This window comes from Staurois parvus, unplaced genomic scaffold, assembly GCF_062004578.1.
Source record: "Staurois parvus isolate SC_StPar_1 unplaced genomic scaffold, SC_StPar_1.0 ptg001155l, whole genome shotgun sequence".
Taxonomy (NCBI): Eukaryota; Metazoa; Chordata; class Amphibia; order Anura; family Ranidae; genus Staurois; species Staurois parvus.
The window spans coordinates 232,162-246,736 of NW_028318951.1; the positions used below are offsets into that span (position 1 = coordinate 232,162).

Sequence of the window (14,575 nt, forward strand, 5' to 3'; positions counted from 1 at the left end):
AGCGGTAGGACATAAGAGCTGACAATCTAGAAGTAATAGGGTTTAGATACAAGTGGTGGGACAGAAGAGCTTACAATCTAGAAGGAGTAGGGGTTGAATACAAGTGGTGGGACAGAAGAGCTTACAATCTAAAAGTAATAGGGTTTGGATACAAGCAGTGGGACAGAAGAGCTTACAATCTAGAAGGAGTAGGGGTTGGATACAAGTGGTGGGACAGAAGAGCTTACAATCTAGAAGGAGTAGGGGTTGGATACAAGTGGTGGGACAGAAGAGCTTACACTCTAGAAGGAGTAGGGGTTGGATACAAGTGGTGGGACAGAAGAGCTTACACTCTAGAAGTAGGACTAGGGTTACATACAGGAGGGCAATGACAGTAGTATTTGTACTTTATATCTCAGCTGATACTGTGAACCAAAACTGTTTTTTCTTTTACATAAATATTTCTCCTCCTCGGTGCTCCAATGTTACATTGTATCCGTTATCAGAGCACTGAGATCCAGGCAGTAAACACTGCAGCCTTGAAGGGGCAGTCCTGCTGGTGCCATGAATGAGTGTGGGTAGGCTGTGCTCAAGGCAGGGGGTGTGGCCTGGTGTCCTATGGCCCCTCCCCTCCTCCCTTGCTAGTGTTACAGCTGTAGAGAGACAAGCAGACAGCTCAGTGTTTGCTGGAGACACACTGCTCTGTGTGCAGATCTCTGATCTGGTGGCTGCTGCACTGACACACATGAATGAGTTGGGTTGTCACTATGTAAGGAAGGACACCCTATCCTCCTCTTAGCTCAGCACCCTGAAGGTTGTCACCCAGCTCAGCACCTCTCATTGTGGACTATCTGGGCTTTAAGACACCCTGTTGGACTAAACTTCACCTCTGAGCTCCTCGCCTGGCTTGCAACTTCTTCATTTGGATTGTATGAGCAGAATCTGAGAACACCAGAATCCAGAGGTCAGTTAGTTTTCTCCATAAAGAAAACTTTTTTTTCCTGAACTTTAATAATATTTGTGAATATTTGTATTTGGTGATCATGTCATCTGTGTAACCTTGTAGAGTTGTCTGCTGCCCACACCAGAGACCGCATTCCCCTTCTGTGTTCAGTATAGGATCATTGGGATCACAAAAATATGTAAAATTTCTAATATGAGAACACAGATTTGTGAACATGAGATTTCTGAACAGCTATTTGTATTTTAAAGAGTTTATTCAGCAGCCTGGAAAGTTTAGAGCCGCACTTATCAACCGTAATCTTAGCAACCAATGTTTCCCAAGGACCCCCTAGAGGGTCTTGGCTTATCTCAAGTGCCTTCTATGGGAAGCATTTCTTTTTTGTTTTTTACATTAAAGTTACCTATAAAGTTGGTTTTTAAGACACTTTTGGATTTCAAGTCGATTGTTTTTGACCACTCTTCCTCAACATGGAGGAATCCTTCAAATAACTTTTAGTCTCGGGGAACCCCTACTAACAATTATTCTTTCTGCAGGTTAGTGTGAACAGAGAGTTGAGACAGAATAAATAAAAGAATGAGGAATGTGGCGTACGCGACGCCCAGGGCAACACGCCAACATTTCTTTTAATAATACCCAAATTAAACAAAATTTTTAATAATGTCTATAAAAAGACAGAGAGTGAAAAGTGTAGTGTGGCCTCACCTTGGTGGTCAGTGGAATAATGCCGTATTTTGGTGGTCAGTATAGTCCCCCCTTGTGTTGGTGGTCAGTGTAGTGTCCCCTTACATTGGTGGTCAGTGTAGTGCCCCCTTACATTGGTGGTCAGTGTAGTGCCCCCTTACATTGGTGGTCAGTGTAGTGCCCCCTTACATTGGTGGTCAGTGTAGTGCCCCCTTACATTGGTGGTCAGTGTAGTGCCCCCTTACATTGGTGGTCAGTGTAGTGCCCCCTTACATTGGTGGTCAGTGTAGTGCCCCCTTACATTGGTGGTCAGTGTAGTGCCCCCTTACATTGGTGGTCAGTGTAGTGTCCCCTTACATTGGTGGTCAGTGTAGTCCCCCCCCCCCTCCTTGTGTTGGTGGTCAGTGTAGTGTTCCCTTTCATTGCTGGTCAGTTTGGTGCCCCCTTATATTGGTGGTCAGTGTAGTGTCCCTTCTATTGGTGGTCAATGTAGTACCCCTTTCTATTGGTGGTCAGCGTAGTGCCCCCTAATATTGGTGGTCAGCGTAGTGCCCCCTAATATTGGTGGTCAGCGTAGTGCCCCCTTTTATTGGTGGTCAGCGTAGTGCCCCCTTTTATTGGTGGTCAGCGTAGTGCCCCCTTTTATTGGTGGTCAGCGTAGTGCCCCCTTTTATTGGTGGTCAGCGTAGTGCCCGCTAACATTGGTGGTCAGCGTAGTGCCCGCTAACATTGGTGGTCAGTATAGTGCCCCCTTATATTGGTGGTCAGGGTAGAGCCTCCCTATATTGGTGGTTAGTGTAGTGTTTTCATGCATTGGTGAAAAAGTTCCTCCTTACATAGGTGGCCAATGAAATGCTCCCTTACATTAGAGTTCAGTGAAATGGTCCCTTACATTGGTGGCCAGCGTAGTGATCCTGTTTATTGGTGGTCAGTGAAAAAGTGTCCCCTTGCATTGGTGGTCAGTGAAATGCTCTCTTATATTGATTGTCAATGAAATGTTCCCTTATATTGGTGTTTTTTGTAGTTCCTCCCCCTACATTACTGGCCAGTGAAATGCATCATAAGATTGGTGGTCAGTAAAAGAAGTACTGTCCTACGTTGGTGATCACTGGGAGAATGACGCCCTTACAATGGCTGTCAGTGGACCCACCAGGGGACTGGTATAAACCGAGTCAATAGTGCCATGTCTATGCATTTGGACTGTATTGGCAAATGCCATCCAATGAAAGACAAGCCCTCAATATGAAATTTTCTCAGCAAGGGGTGCTGTTAGCATTTATCAAAGATTTATAGAATGCCCCTTATATTGGTGGACATTGGAAATAATGTCCTTTTACATTGTTGGACATTGGGAAGAATGTCCCTTATATGGGTGGACATTGAGAATAATGCTCCTTATATGGGAGAACATTGAGAATAATGCCCCTTATATGGGGGAACATTGAGAATAATGCCCCTTGCATTGGTGGACATTGATAATAATGCCCCTTGCATTGGTGGACATTGATAATAATGCCCCTTGCATTGGTGGACATTGATAATAATGCCCCTTGCATTGGTGGACATTGATAATAATGCCCCTTGCATTGGTGGACATTGATAATAATGCCCCTTGCATTTGTGGACATTGAGAATAATGCCCCTTACATTGGTGGACATTGAGAAGAATGTCCCTTATATAGGTGAACATTGAGAATAACTCCCCTTATATGGGTGGACATTGAGAATAATGCCCCTTATATGGGTGGACATTGAGAATAATGCCTCTTATATGGGTGGACATTGAGAATAATGCCCCTTATATGGGTGGACATTGGGAAGAATGCCCCTTATATTGGTTGACATTGGGAAGAATGCCCCTTATATTGTGGACATTGGGAAGAATGCCCCTTATATTGTGGACATTGGGAAGAATGCCCCTTATATTGTGGACATTGGGAAGAATGCCCCTTATATTGTGGACATTGGGAAGAATGCCCCTTATATTGTGTATATTGGGAAAAACATCCCTTAATTGGTGGACATTGGGGAAAATGCTCCTTAAATTGGTGGACATTGGGGAGAAAACTCCTTGCACTGGTGATCAGTGAAACCAGCAGCTCGTTGGTGTCAACTGAAGCAATAGGACATAAGCCTTGTCTATGCATTGGGACTGTGTTGGCAAATGCAACCCAACGGGTCTGGTGTGGACAAGACCTCACTATAGAATCTTCTCATTATGGGACGTTAGTGTTTTGTAGAAGGATTTTTCAGGCAGTACTTTGAACAACCGATGAACCGATCACATTTCAGGTAATGGCAGTCTTGTGTCTACAGGCGGCTGGCCATTAAATTTGTGGCTCAGTGAACAAGCGTTATTGGAGCCCTTGAGATGATACTTTTGCTCCTGTTTGTTGGGAGACACCAGCATCTACCATCTACTTGCACTGGGATCTGCAACACGTTAGAAAATCTGTACATGCAATGATTGGTTGGCAGTGTGAGGATAACTCTCCAAAATGTATTTAATCTGATTGGAAGGCTGTATCGAGAATTTTTTTGAGGGACCAATTAAAACGTTCAGGCTGTGGACAATTTTCCTTCGATGAGTGTGTGCTGGTATCAGGGGCGGACTGACAACTCATGGGGCCCCCGGGCAATAGGGGCCCCTGTGTCCTTGCCCAAACTCAAAAAAGCCTATGAAAAAGGCACCAGGGGCATCTCATGGGGCCCCCTACTGACCCTGGGCCCTTGGGCAGTGCCCGAATTTCCAAATGGTCAGTCCGCCCCTGGCTGGTATAAGATTTATTTTCACAATTCACATGAATTATTTTATTATTTATTTCAGGTACTTATATAGCGCCATCAATTTGCGCAGCGCTTTACATATATATTGTACATTCACATCAGTCCCTAACCCTCAAGGGGTGTACAATCTAAGGTCCCTAACTCACATCCATACATACACATACTAGGGACAATTTAGACAGGATCCTTTTAACCTACCAGCATGTCTTTGGAGTGTAGGAGGAAACCGGAGTACGCGGAGGAAACCCACGCAGGCACAGGGAGAACATGCAAACTCCAGACAGGTGGTGCTGTGGTTGAGATTTGAACCGGCGACCCTAGTACTGCCAGGGGGAAGTGCTAACCACTTAGCCACTGTGCCGCCCTTACATTGTCTGTCTCACCCAGTTACATTTTTGTTTCACAATATTGCTGGGCATGGCATATAGAAAGGTTTGGCTCGCATCCTGTTTTATTTTATATTTTTTTAATAATGAAACATATTCACTATCCTTCTCTGTAGAACCTAATCCATTATTCAACTTGTATTTTGAGATTAAAGTTGAACTCCTACCAAGCAGCTTGTAATGCATACAGGGGCGTACTGACCATTTGGAATGTGTAAATCACAAAAGCAGCCAAACAGAATCCCAAATATTGGGACATGTAATCCATTCACATATATGCATTCAGGGGCGGACTGACAACTCATGGGGCCCCCGGGCAATAGGGAATCATGGGCCCCCTGTGTCCTTGCCCACACTCAAAAAAGCCTATGAAAAAGGTACCGGGGCATATCATGGGGCCCCCTACTGACCCCGGGCCCTCGGGCAGTGCCCGAGTTTCCAAATGGTCAGTCCGCCCCTGGTCGCACCCAATGTTTCCCAATGGGTACCATTCATATCTGTGCAACATCACGGTAGTTCCTGCACTACTTTAGTCCGACTTTCATGTGACTTGAGGGACCCTCAATCCAATGGGCCCTAATCCAAAATTTAAAGAACGGGAATAGAGCGGAAACCTTCTTTTGGAGACACTTGTCCCCTGACAACAAGTAGGCATATTCCTCACACTAGAAAAATATGTTCTCACTTCCTGTTGAGTTTACATTACAGGAAGTAAAGGGAAATTTCCTAATGAGACAGAGAATGTTCACTTTGTGGGGTAATTTTCCTTTTAGTTTAGTGAACAGGAATTGACAGATAATATGTAATATGAAGAAAATATTTAAATACAAGGGAAAATAATTTTTTTTTGTTTGCATATTACTGGATGATGGAAGTCAGTAGAGTTTTACTTCATTCACTGAACTACGGGAAAATTAATTTGCAAAGGTGAAATATTGGTCAGCTAAGAGGACAGACTATTAGGTATCAGCACACCAACCGAACAGATGGCAAAAAACCCACAAAAAACTGAAAGTGGTTTTATATGTCCCCCTTTCTTTATTCAAATTTAAAGAATGGCCAAAGCTCTTATGTCCGTACTTCCCCTGTGGGTCACAGGAGTGCACTTAGTTCTATACTCCTGTGACCCAGTATTCAGCCACCAGTGGGCTGAAGCCCACTATCACCTAAGGTCACAGAGCCGGTCAGGGATCCTGACAATAATGGCAGTATCCGCCCAGATGCCTGATTGGCAGCTGGCTCAGCAGCGCAGTGCACTGCTGATAGCCTGATCCAGCTGCTCCCACCCCCTCCACAGCCCGTATGTGAATACTGGAGGGGCAGAGCAGAGAGCTGGTGACTGACAGTCACCAGATCTCTGCTTACTGAAGACTGAGAGCTGAGCGATCAGCAGTCATGTGATTGCTTAGTTCTCAGCCCTAGAGCCTGGCGGGGGACAGCTGCAGCGTCGGACTAATGCTTCATCCACATAGCTGAGTGTATCTATCTATCTATCTATCTATCTATCTATCTATCTATCTATCTATATATATCTTTTTAAAAAAAATGTTTCTTTAGATATATTTTAAAGAGGAAAAAGCACACTGTGCCCTCCTGTTAGCATGCCTCCTGTGCAGGGGCGGACTGACAACTCATGGGGATCATAGGGCCCCTGTGTCATCGCCCACACCCAAAAAAGCCTATTAAAAAGCCAATGAAAGGTACCAGGGGCATCTCATGGGGCCCCCTACTGACCCCGGGCCCTTGGGCATTGCCCTAGTGCTCGAATGGTCAGTCCGCCCCTTCTCCTGTGTTAGACAGCATCCTGCAATGCAATGTGCCCTCCGGTTAGCATGCCTCCTGTGTTAGACATCATCCTGCAATGCAATGTGCCCTCCTGTTAGCATGCCCCCTGTGTTAGACAGCATCCAGCAAATGCAGTGCGGCCTGATTTTATGATGCCGCCGGCACTCCTTTTTTTTTTTTTTCATTCTAAATGCTGTTGTGCTGGGATCACATGAAGGTATTACAAAGACAAATCTGGGTGCTTATATCAGCTGTATTTAAAGGAAGCCTGTCATGAATGAAAATACTGGATCTGCGATTGCTGGACATTTTTCTCAAATGGCTGGTTGCCTGGCTCATCCATTACCCTTATTACTTTGATGCAGAACAAGGCTCCAGTGCTTATCTGCACATAATGCATTTTTGTTCTTGGATTTGCAGTCGCTATAAAATGAACATGTACTTTGGCCATGGAGGGTAACATAGCAGGTTCGCATCAGAGATTTTTGAGTTAGTATGTTAAAGTGTTACTAAACCCACAACTGTACAATCGGTCTGTAGATGCAGTAAAGCTTGCTTGTTATACTCACTGTGGAACCTAAGGGGTTAATCATCTGCATTGTGTAAAAAGGTTGATTGATCCTGTCTTCTCTGATCCTCCCCTTCTTCCAGTGTCCCCCTCTTATCTCCTGATAAGACCTATCATGTGGAGTCACTCTACACATACTCAGATTGGTGTGTATTGCTAAAGAAGTTTTTTTTTTTTTTTTCTTGGTAGAGTGCATGTGAGCAGCACTGGCCCAATCAGCACTGTCCAGACAGAGGTCGGGGGTCCTGCATCCTCCCAGAGCTAAATGAAAACTCCTCCTACAAGCTTTAAGCCACGGGTCTCCAAACATTCAAAACAAAGGGTCAGTTTACTGCCCTTCAAACTTTAGGGGGGCCAGACTATGGCCAGGGGGAGTAGAAAATGCCCTGGAATCGATAGGAGTAAGCCGTGCCCTAGGATTGATGGTCAGTGGGAGTAAAACAATTTACATCATTGGTGTCAGTGGGATGAATGGTGCCCCATTGTCGGCGTCAGTGGGAGGAATAGTTCCCCATCGTTGGTGTCAGTGGGAGGAATAGTTCCCCATCGTTGGTGTCGGTGGGAGGAATAGTTCCCCATCGTTGGTGTCGGTGGGAGGAATAGCTCCCCATCGTTGGTGTCGGTGGGAGGAATAGTTCCCCATCGTTGGTGTCAGTGGGAGGAATAGTTCCCCATCGTTGGTGTCGGTGGGAGGAATAGTTCCCCATCGTTGGTGTCAGTGGGAGGAATAGTTCCCCATCGTTGGTGTCAGTGGGAGGAATAGTTCCCCATCGTTGGTGTCAGTGGGAGGAATAGTTCCCCATCGTTGGTGTCAGTGGGAGGAATAGTGCCTCATCTCTGATATCAGAAGAAGGAATAGTGCCCTGTCTTTGGTGTCAGTGGAATGAATAGTGCCCCAAGAGCCAGATAAAGGCAAGCAAAGGGCCACATTCAGCCCACAGGCTGTGGTTTGGAGACCCTTGCTTTAAACAGTACTCTGCTGGACACTGATAGAAGTCACAAGACTGCTATATTCTGCTGATGAGAAAAGGTATTTAGCAGTTTATATTTACTAAAATAATAAATATAGTGAATGCAGGGTTCTGGGAGACCAGATATAGTGAATGCAGGGTTCTGGGAGACCAGATATAGTGAATGCAGGGTTCTGGGGGACCAGATATAGTGAATGCAGGGTTCTGGGAGACCAGATATAGTGAATGCAGGGTTCTGGGAGACAGGATATAGTGAATGCGGGGTCCGGGGAGAGCGGATATAGTGAATGCGGGGTCCGGGGAGAGCGGATATAGTGAATGCGGGGTCCGGGGAGAGCGGATATAGTGAATGCGGGGTCCGGGGAGAGCGGATATAGTGAATGCGGGGTCCGGGGAGAGCGGATATAGTGAATGCGGGGTCCGGGGAGAGCGGATATAGTGAATGCGGGGCCCGGGGAGAGCGGATATAGTGAATGCGGGGCCCGGGGAGAGCGGATATAGTGAATGCGGGGCCCGGGGAGAGCGGATATAGTGAATGCGGGGCCCGGGGAGACCGGATATAGTGAATGCGGGGCCCGGGGAGACCGGATATAGTGAATGCGGGGCCCGTGGAGACCGGATATAGTGAATGCGGGGCCCGGGGAGACCGGATATAGTGAATGCGGGGTCGGGGGAGACCGGATATAGTGAATGCGGGGTCGGGGGAGACCGGATATAGTGAATGCGGGGTCGGGGGAGACAGGATATAGTAAATGCGGGGTCGGGGGAGACCGGATATAGTGAACGCGGGGTCCGGGGGAGAGCGGACATAGTGAACGTGGGGTCCGGGGGAGAGCGGACATAGTGAACGCGGGGTCCGGGGGAGAGCGGACATAGTGAACGCGGGGTCCGGGGGAGAGCGGACATAGTGAACGCTGGGTCCGGGGGAGAGCGGACATAGTGAACGCGGGGTCCGGGGGAGAGCGGACATAGTGAACGCGGGGTCCGGGGGAGAGCGGACATAGTGAACGCGGGGTCCGGGGGAGAGCGGACATAGTGAACGCGGGGTCCGGGGGAGAGCGGACATAGTGAACGCGGGGTCCGGGGGAGAGCGGACATAGTGAACGCGGGGTCCGGGGGAGAGCGGACATAGTGAACGCGGGGTCCGGGGGAGAGCGGACATAGTGAACGCGGGGTCCGGGGGAGAGCGGACATAGTGAACGCGGGGTCCGGGGGAGAGCGGACATAGTGAACGCGGGGTCCGGGGGAGAGCGGACATAGTGAACGCGGGGTCCGGGGGAGAGCGGACATAGTGAACGCGGGGTCCGGGGGAGAGCGGACATAGTGAACGCGGGGACCGGGGGAGAGCGGACATAGTGAACGCGGGGTCCGGGGGAGAGCGGACATAGTGAACGCGGGGTCCGGGGGAGAGCGGACATAGTGAACGCGGGGTCCGGGGGAGAGCGGACATAGTGAATGCGGGGTCCGGGGTTTAGTAACACTGGTGAGCCCCTATTTGCTGTCCCATATTTTAATAATTGTAACTGCTCCCCTAGTGGTCATCCGTTGAAAAATTCTTACAAAAGGCTTTGCATTTATCCAGCCAAAATGGAGCAAATAAGAGTTAATTTGCAAGCAGTGCATCTGTCCCTTTAAAATAACCCTTTGAATACCAGAGCTGTCTTGCTGCAGAGTTGTTTGAATAAGGATTGTTCCTATAGTGCAGGGCAGGGTCTGCAGGGATGTCCACAGTGTATACAGCTGGATCAGTAGGTGGGCCCTCTGCTTGGGAAGTTCAGGCAGTGAGCAGCTTTATAGCCCCTTGTATGGTAAAGTTGTACATATGAGATCTGTGTCAGCACTGCAGAGGAGGGGAGGAGGAGTGCAGGGCAATCAGCTGCATGGATCATGTGGATGGCCCTTTTGGAAAGCACAGGCTGACCATTGTTAGACTTTTGTTCCATATCTGCACATTAATAAGTTGTGTAAAATGCAACAAGACCTGTGTGCAAAATGCCGTATCCCATCGCAATAAATCACCGTAATCCGACAGTATTCTGACAGATCTGCAGCGGGTCCATTGGGTTGCAGTTTGCGCTGTTTCATTAAACAAGGCCGTCACTGAAGCCAGACTCGGAGTTGTGCTTCTACTTGGGCCTGATGGACGTCATGATGGCATTGTACATTTCATAAATAAAGAGTCTCTAGCGTGGGTGGTCAGACTTCTAACAGCTGACTACCTAATGCTGACTGTTGTATCTGAGTGTGACTGTGGTAGGTAGACCGGGGGGCCACCACTGTATGGACAGATCCTAATAGCATCAGAATGATCACAGTTTACTTTGTTGGATTATTCTGTCTATTAATCCAACTTCTCCTGTACCCTGACTAGCACTCTTCTTGTCAAGCTCTGCCCCTCTGCCTACTGTATATGCCTAGCTTGTCCCTGTCTAGCTCTCTGTATTGTCCCTGTCTAGCTCTCTGTATTGTCCCTGTCTGTATTGTCCCTGTCTAGCTCTCTTTATTGTCCCTGTCTAGCTCTCTGTATTGTCCCTGTCTGTATTGTCCTGGTCTATCTCTCTGTATTGTCCCTGTCTAGCTCTCTGTATTGTCCCTGTCTAGCTTTCTCTATCTCCTGCCTTGCTCTCTGTCCATCTCCACGTCCCTGCCTAGCTCTCTCTACATGATTGCCTAGCTCTCTCTACGTCCCTGCCTAGAGCTAGAGCCCTTTCTATGTCCCTGCCTAGCTCTCTCTACGTCCCTGCCTAGCCCTCTGTATTGTCCCCGTCTAGCTCTTTGTATTGTCCCTGTCTAGCTTTCTCTATCTCCTGCCTTGCTCTCTGTCCATCTCCACGTCCCTGCCTAGCTCTCTCTACATGATTGCCTAGCTCTCTCTACGTCCCTGCCTAGCTCTCTCTACGTCCCTGCCTAGCTCTCTCTACGTCCCTGCCTAGCTCTCTCTACGTCCCTGCCTAGCTCTCTCTACGTCCCTGCCCAGCTCTCTCTACGTCCCTGCCCAGCTCTCTCTACGTCCCTGCCCAGCTCTCTCTACGTCCCTGCCCAGCTCTCTCTACGTCCCTGCCCAGCTCTCTCTACGTCCCTGCCCAGCTCTCTCTACGTCCCTGCCCAGCTCTCTCTACGTCCCTGCCCAGCTCTCTCTACGTCCCTGCCCAGCTCTCTCTACGTCCCTGCCCAGCTCTCTCTTCGTCCCTGCCCAGCTCTCTCTTCGTCCCTGCCTAGCCCTCTTTCTACGCCCCTGCCTAGCTCTCTCTTCATCCCTGCCTAGCCCTCTTTCTACGTCCCTGCCTAGCCCTCTTTCTGCGTCCCTGCCTAGCCCTCTTTCTGCGTCCCTGCCTAGCCCTCTTTCTGCGTCCCTGCCTAGCCCTCTTTCTGCGTCCCTGCCTAGCCCTCTTTCTGCGTCCCTGCCTAGCCCTCTCTCTGCGTCCCTGCCTAGCCCTCTCTCTGCGTCCCTGCCTAGCCCTCTCTCTACGTCCCTGCCTAGCCCTCTCTCTACGTCCCTGCCTAGCATTCTCTACATCTCTTTCTAGTTCTCCCTATGTCTCTGCCTAGCTCTCCCTGTCTAGATCTCCTTGCCTAGCATTCTTTACATCCCTGCCTATTTCTCCCTACAGTATGTCTCTGCCTAGCATTCTCTATGACTCTGCCTAGCTCTCCCTGCCTCCCTGCATAGATGTACCTCTTTAGTTTGCTAAAGCACCATATATTGTAAACATACACCCGGTTCTCACAATATAGATTGAACCTTTTTTCATACTTTATTACATCTCAGTGCTGCTGATCTCCTGCAGCCTGTTTGCAACCATTTCCTGCCTACATGAATTCCAGTGATGGCTGCGTGGCATTTTTCAGGTTGGGTTTCCTGATGGTGATAATAAAGGACCATGCCAATGCCATTGAAATGTGTCTGGTCTGTCATTACCTCCATAGCACACATTGTCTACCCATGTAGATTTATTTTAGAATGATCCCCGTAGGCACATAAACACTTTCACTTTCTTGCAGCTTCAGTACTAAAGATATATATTTGTTCATATTTTCCATGCTTTTGAAACGTAAAAAAAAAATGTGGTGTTCACAAATGTATTAGATATGGTGGAGATGCAGATATAAAAAGGTGTCTGAGTGCGTTGTATGAACCATTTTCCATATAAAACATTCCTGAACGGCATTTGAAAAATGTATGGCTTTCTAGATTTTTTTTTTCTTTTTTTTTTCAAAGGGGTACATGCAGGCAGCATATAGGAACAGGAATTTGTTACAGGCGTACTCCACTCAAGATATAGTAGGGAAATGTACAGACGCAATGTTAGGGGTGATTTAGACGTGCGTTTTAATCTCCCGTCCCCGGATCACTTCATGATAGATAAACTTTTCTGTGGGTGCAAAGTATCACAACTGCAGCATGTACAGTTGTGTCCAAAATTATTCAACCCCCACTGAAATTGAGTGTTTTGGCCAGTTTGACATTGCTTTTGATCATTCAGTCATCTTGCTTACATTTACATTAAAGAGGCACTTGTAGGTCAGACAAATATAACATAACAGTTATAATGAAATAACCACAAATGTCTTTTCTGTGCTCACAGCATTATCAGTTTTATTCAACCCCCAAGTGACATTCAATCTTAGTACTTAGTACAGCATCCTTTTACAGTTATAACAGCTTTTAAACGTGAAGCATAGCTTGACACAAGTGTCTTGCAGCGATCTACGGGTATCTTCGCCCATTCTTCATGGGCAAAGGCCTCCAGTTCAGTCACATTCTTAGGCTTGCGCACTGCAACTGCTTTCTTTAAGTCCCACCAGAGGTTCTCAATCGGATTTAAGTCTGGTGACTGCGATGGCCACTCCAAAATGTTCCAGCCTTTCCTCTGCAACCATGCTCTAGTGGACTTGGAGGTATGCTTGGGATCATTGTCCTGTTGAAAGGTCCAACGTCTCCCAAGCCTCAGGTGTGTGACGGACTGCATCACGTTTCCATCCAATATCTCCTGGTACTGAAGAGAATTCATGGTACCTTGCACACGCTGAAGCTTCCCTGTACCTGCAGAAGCAAAACAGCCCCAAAGCATGATTGACCCTCCACCATGCTTCACAGTAGGCAAGGTGTTCTTTTCATCATAGGCCTTGTTCTTCCTCCTCCAAACATAGCGTTGATCCATGGGCCCAAACAGTTCTAATTTTGTTTCATCAGTCCACAGAACACTATCCCACAACTTTTGTGGTTTGTCCACATGGCTTTTGGCATACTGCAGTCGACTCTTCTTATTCTTTGGAGACAGCAAGGGGGTACGCCTGGGAGTTCTGGCACGGAGGCCTTCATTACGCAGTGTGCGTCTTATTGTCTGGGCTGAAACTTCTGTACCCACATCTGACAAATCTTTTCTCAGTTCCTCAGCAGTCACACGGGGACTTCTCTCCACTCTACGCTTCAGGTAGCGCACAGCAGTCGAAGTCAGCATCTTCTTTCTGCCACGACCAGGTAGCGTTTCAACAGTGCCCTTTGCCTTGAATTTGCGAATGATGCTTCCTAAGGTGTCTCTTGGTATGTTTAACATCTTTGCAATCTTCTTATAGCCATTGCCCTTCCTGTGAAGAGAAATCACCTCTTCTCTTGTCTTCCTGGACCATTCTCTTGCCTTCACCATGTTTGTAACCACACCAGTAAATGTCTAGAAGGAGCTGAGTATCACAGTCATTTTAAAGCTGCCTAATTGGTGCTTATTATGCTTGATTGCTGCTCGGTGACATCCACAGGTGTTTTCAATACCTGATGGAAAGCACCTGTATGAACCTCTGTTCTTCAGAGTGGTAGTCTTTAAGGGGTTGAATAATTGTGGCAATGAAGAAACCACATAAGAACCATTTACTACTGTATTACATAAACAATTGATGTCATTTTAGTTGCATTTGGGTAGTTACAACGTCCTTGTAGGATTTGATTCTGAATACAATTCCAAATGTACACTATAGTCCCTAAACCCCTTTACAGCATTGGGGGTTGAATAATTTTGGACACAACTGTAAATCACCATCGTCCGCTGCCTATTGCCTCACCCCAGGTTCACACCTATGTGTTTTTTGCAGCGTTTTGCAGTACAGTCCATTTAACATGAGGGACAGGTTTACATCTCTGCGTTCTCACCCGCTGCGTTTTTTGGCAAGGATCAGGGACTTTTTCAAATGCAAAACATTGCGTTTTTGGTTCTATGGACTTCAATGGAGATGCTGCAGAAAAGCATGTTGTTGTTATTATTATTATTATACAGGATTTATATATTATTATTATTATACAGGATTTATATATTATTATTATTATTATTATTATTATTATACAGGATTTATATATTATTATTATTATTATTATTATTATACAGGATTTATATATTATTATTATAATAATACAGGATTTATATATTATTATTATAATAATACAGGATTTATATATTATTAT

At 46.9% G+C, this 14,575-nt stretch overlaps 1 protein-coding gene across 1 annotated transcript in view; it reads left to right on the forward strand.

The window, feature by feature from the left end:
* Positions 1-643: 643 nt before the first annotated feature.
* The window catches only part of LOC149439137 (tetraspanin-18), a gene marked incomplete at its 3' end in the record, with an annotated part of 228,869 nt that continues 214,937 nt past the window's right edge, over positions 644-14,575 (forward strand). Inside the window, exon 1 of the mRNA XM_089659414.1 lies at positions 644-943. The remainder of the gene's footprint in view (positions 944-14,575) is intronic.